The sequence below is a fragment of the Rutidosis leptorrhynchoides genome, chromosome 2 (assembly GCF_046630445.1).
Source record: "Rutidosis leptorrhynchoides isolate AG116_Rl617_1_P2 chromosome 2, CSIRO_AGI_Rlap_v1, whole genome shotgun sequence".
NCBI classification, from domain to species: domain Eukaryota; kingdom Viridiplantae; phylum Streptophyta; class Magnoliopsida; order Asterales; family Asteraceae; genus Rutidosis; species Rutidosis leptorrhynchoides.
In genome coordinates, this window is record NC_092334.1 from 264,193,282 (window position 1) to 264,199,281 (window position 6,000).

The following is a 6,000-nucleotide window of genomic DNA, read 5'->3' on the forward strand; positions in this document are numbered from 1 at the left end:
CTGCTTTCACTTCTTTCAACCAGTCCATGCCGATTATCACATAAAAACTCCCTAACTCTACTGGTATCAAATCAATCTTAAATGTTTCGCTAACCAGTTTAATTTCTCGATTCCGACATATATTATCTGCTGAAATTAATTTACCATTTGCTAATTCGAGTAAAAATTTACTATCCAAAGGCGTCAATGGACAACTTAATTTAGCACAAAAATCTCTACTCATATAGCTTCTATCCGCACCCGAATCAAATAAAATGTAAGCAGATTTATTGTCAATAAGAAACGTACCCGTAACAAGCTCCGGGTCTTTCTGTGCCTCTGCCGCATTAATATTGAAAACTCTTCCGCGGCCTTGTCCATTCGTGTTCTCCTGGTTCGGGCAATTTCTAATAATGTGGCCCGGTTTTCCATATTTATAATAAACTACATTGGCATAACTTGCTCCGACACTACTTGCTCCGCCATTACTCGTTCCGACACCATTTGTTCCTTTCGTTCTATTAACCCCTGGTCCGTAGACCTCACACTTCGCCGCGCTATGACCATTTCTTTTACACTTGTTGCAAAATTTGGTGCAGAACCCCGAGTGATACTTTTCACACCTTTGGCATAGCTGCTTCTGATTGTTATTGTTGTTGCGGTTATTATTGTTGTTGGGATGATTGTTGTAGTTGTTGTTGTTGTTGTTGTTGTTGTTGGGCCGTTTGTTGTAGTTGCGATTGATGTTGCGATTGTTGGGATAATTGTTGCGATTATTGTTGTAATTGCTGTTGTTGTTGTATTGGTGATTCTTATCACCGTTTTCCTCCCACTTTCTTTTGACTTGCTTCACATTGGCCTCTTCAGCAGTCTGTTCTTTAATTCTTTCTTCAATCTGGTTCACTAGTTTGTGAGCCATTCTACATGCCTGTTGTATGGAGGCGGGCTCGTGTGAACTTATATCTTCTTGGATTCTTTCCGGTAATCCTTTCACAAACGCGTCGATCTTCTCTTCCTCATATTCGAATGCTCCCGGACACAATAGGCACAATTCTGTGAATCATCTTTCGTACGTGGTAATATCAAATCCTTGGGTTTGTAACCCTCTAAGTTCTGTCTTGAGCTTATTGACCTCGGTTCTGGGACGGTACTTCTCGTTCATCAAGTGCTTGAATGCTGACCACGGTAGTGCGTACGCATCGTCTTGTCCCACTTGCTCTAGATAGGTATTCCACCATGTTAACGCAGAACCTGTGAAGGTATGTGTAGCGTACTTCACTTTGTCCTCTTCAGTACACTTACTTATGGCAAACACCGATTCGACCTTCTTGGTCCACCGTTTCAATCTGATCGGTCCTTCGGTTCCATCAAATTCCAAAGGTTTGCAGGCAGTGAATTCTTTGTAGGTGCATCCTACACGATTTCCTGTACTGCTAGATCCAAGGTTATTATTGGTATGTAGTGCAGCCTGTACTATGGCTATGTTTGAAGCTAGAAAAGTACGGAATTCCTCTTCATTCATATTCACGGTGTGTCGAGTAGTCGGTGCCATTTCCTTCAAAATTGTCAAATGGAACAAGTTAATCATACAGAATATTAAGAGTAGTTAATAGTATTTCGTAGCATAATATGAACTCATTTATAAAAGCTTTTTCTTCATATTAGCGTTTTATAAGTTTAAATTCGGGTAATACCTACCCGTTAAGTTCATACTTAGTAGCTAATATACAATTCAACTACTACAATTCTATATGAAAAACTGATTATAATAATATTTCGCGTTCAAACTTTTACACAATATTTTACAAACTTACAATACCGCTTATTTTACATATAGCATGAAATATAGCACACAATAAATTTGATACAAGATGGTTGTGAAGATAATTCTAGCTAGTACACAAGTCGTTCAGCAAAGGCAATAAAGACACGTAATTCATACGTCCAGAAACAAGTCATGCATTCTGGTTTTACTAAGATTACTTCCCATCCTTGGTCTTGTGGAACATAACCGTTATGGCCGTTGATAAGACAGCGTGTTGTAACGTCGTCAAAGGGACGAGGGTTACGTAATGTCCAACAGTCCCGTAACAATCTAAAAACCTCATTTCTTACCCCAATTACCGACTCCGTCACTTGTGGAAACGTTTTGTTTAATAGTTGTAGCCCGATGTTCTTGTTCTCACTTTGGTGAGAAGCGAACATTACTAATCCGTAAGCATAACATGCTTCTTTATGTTGCATGTTAGCCGCTTTTTCTAAATCACGAAGTCCAATATTCGGATATATTGAGTCAAAATAATTTCTTAACCCATTGCGTAAAATAGCATTTGGGTTCCCCGCAATATATGCATCAAATTAAACACATCGTAACTTATGGATTTCTCAATGTGATATCCCCCATCTTTCGAACGAAAGCCTTTTATAAACCAAGGCATTCTTGGAACGTTCTTCGAATGTCTTACAAACTGATCTCGCCTTAAATAGTTGTGCCGAAGAATTCTGACCGACTCTAGACAAGATTTCATCAATCATGTCTCCTGGTAGGTCTTTTAAAATATTGGGTTGTCTATCCATTTTGTGTTTTTATACTGTAAAATAGACAAAAGTTAGATTCATAAAAAAAATACTTATTAATACAAGCAATTTTTACATATATCATAAAGCATAAGCACACAATATTACATATATTACACCACACGAATGCAACTATCTTATTCCGACTCGCTTGTTTCTTCTACTTCAGTTTTGGTTCGTTTTGCCAAGTTTCTAGGGATATATGATGTTCCCCTAATACGAGCCGTCGTTTTCCACATTGGTTTAGAAAAACCTGGTGGTTTAGAGGTTCCCGGGTCATTGTTACAACTTAAGGACTTCGGGGGTTGACGATACATATAAAGTTCATCGGGGTTGGAATTAGATTTCTCTATTTTTATGCCCTTTCCCTTATTATTTTCTTTTGCCTTTTTAAATTCAGTTGGGGTAATTTCTATAACATCATCGGAATTCTCGTCGAAATCCGATTCATCGGAGAATTGGTAATCCTCCCAATATTTTGCTTCCTTGGCGGAAACACCATTGACCATAATTAACCTTGGTCGGTTGGTTGAGGATTTTCTTTTACTTAACCGTTTTATTATTTCCCCCACCGGTTCTATTTCTTCATCCGGTTCCGATTCTTCTTCCGGTTCCGATTCTTCTTCCGGTTCCGACTCTTCTTCCGGTTCCTCTTCGGGAACTTGTGAATCAGTCCACGAATCATTCCAATTTACATTTGAATCTTCATTATTATTAGGTGAGTCAATGGGACTTGTTCTAGAGGTAGACATCTATCACATAATATCAAACGCGTTAAGAGATTAATTTATCACATAATATTCACATGTTAAAAATATATAGTTTCCAACAAAATTTGTTAAGCAATCATTTTTCAAGTAAACACGGTCGATGTAACAACCCAAACCAACCCTCGACCAAAACACGCGAAAATACAAAAAAAAATTTCCTGTGCAGCATACCCGCGCGGCGCGTCAGGTAGGGGCGCGGCGCGCCAAAGTGGTCTGTCCGGAAAGTTTTAAAATGCGAAAAAGATCGGCTAGTTCCCGACATTTTTAGACGACACGCTTTTAACCACACATTCAAATATGTAAAACTATCACGATTCAAACATAAAAATGATGTTTTACAAGTGGGGCCCACATCGGCCGTTTTACGAGTTTAATACAATCTACGAGTTTCGACCACCAAAAAGTTTAAGTTTCAAACTACACAATGAGCATGGCGTTTGGGATTAAACTACCCAACTATCGGTCAAACTCCAAGAGCTACTAAAGCCAAAAGCGTCCCCTAGCATCAAGCGGGATCTCTAGTCCAAAACGATTCCCTTACCCTTGTCCAAAACCGAACCTATAAAATGGTAAACAACGAGAGGGTAAGCAAAGCTTAGTGAATGCAATAATTATATGAATACATATATAATTATACCTACTTTCATACACTTACACACCAAACCGCAAACACGCTAGCATACACACTTAGCTTACCGTCACAATAACGAGCTATAAATCACCAATACTACAAGCTAGCATAATAACCGCATATGAATATAACTCGAATAATATAATATGCTTACAACACAAATAACCATGGTTAACCAATAGTACAAGGGTACGGCACTCGCGAAAACGCCATCGGTGTTCATAACATCCGTTAGGGCACTTAACACCTCGCACTACTAACCCCTAGGGTGGCACCTTAACACCTCGGCACATCACCCTGAGTGGCATCTTAACACCTCGATGCATCACTCACTATTTTTATGGAGTGGTGTCTTAACACCTCGACACTACACTCCTAGGTGGCATCTTAACACCTCGATGCTACACCCGAGTGGCATCTTAACACCTCGATGCTACACTCTTCACGTGAAACGTGGTGTCTTAACACCTCGACACTACACATTTCACGCTATAACAAATAGATACATTATATACCTACACATATAATTATTCCACTCACCTCAAAGTCTTGTGAAAAGATACCCGAGCTTGCAAGACCTCAAAGTAACGTACCTATCATATTATACACATCATCAAACGCAACTCAAGTCGGTCAACCAAACCCTTCACCATTCTAAGCCATTTTGACCCAATGGTGCAATTTCAACCCATTTGCACCCTTAACCCTAAATTGGGTTAACACACACCAAAACCCTAATCATTCGTCAAGATGGGTTTAAAACACATTTAGGTCACAAGGCTAACTCGTTTTCATAATTGCTAGGCCACTTTGGTCATTAAAGACTCATTTGACCCATTTCAAGGTCAACACACCCATTTGGGTCATCCATACCCAATAACACCCATTTACATATTATTAAAGTGTTCTAGCACTAACTAACTAAATTTAAGACTCAAACGTCCAATTAACACATTCAAACCCTAGGTTAGTCATCAATGAGCCTTCATAACCCATATTCACCCAAAATCCCCAAAATATTAACAAAATGGGTCTTTGGTTCATCACTAGCCCAAACCCTAACCCTTAAAGCAATTAAAGTAAGAAATTGGATTTTATAACTTACCAACACAATCACCACGTAGCTATCGACTAGATGAACGACTTTATAACTTGCACTGAGACTCGATTCAACCTCTTTTACCCTTTAATGGAGCTTTCTCTCTCAAGGATTGCACTCTCTCTCTAGACTTTAATTGGAGAAGATGAGGTTGTTGTGGGAGTAGTAAATGAGCTCCCCAAAACTGATCTAGGGTATTAGATTCGGCCCCAAAGTGAAATTACACAATTGCCCTCAAAATATCTATTTTAAAAGAAGAGGAGAATCTGTCGCAGACAGATGGCGCGGCGCGCCACCTAGCCGCGCGGCGTGCAACCTCCCAGTTCAGCATCTTTTGTCTTTTTAATTATGTGCAACAAAAACCCCAAACTTGAGTAACTCATATACACATATGTACACTACGAATATTCGGGTCTTACAGTCGAAGTCTAGACTCACTAATACATCCTAACAAACTCGATAAAACACACTAATGCAAAATTCTGGATCTCTAAGACCAACGCTCGGATACCAACTGAAATGTCCCGTTCTTATTGATTAAAAACGTTCCATATTAATTGATTTCGTTGCGAGGTTTTGACCTCTATATGAGACGTTTTTCAAAGACTGTATTCATTTTTAAAACAAACCATAACCTTTATTTCATAGATAAAGGTTTTAAAAAGCTTTACGTAGATTATCAAATAATGATAATCTAAAATATCCTGTTTATACACTACCATTACATAATGGTTTACAATACAAATATGTTACAACAAAATAAGTTTCTTGAATGCAGTTTTTACACAATATCATACAAGCATGGACTCCAAATCTCATCCTTATTTAAGTATGCGACAGCGAAAGCTCTTAATAATCACCTGAGAATAAACATGCTTAAAACGTCAACAAAAATGTTGGTGAGTTATAGGTTTAACCTATATATATCAAATCATAATAATAGA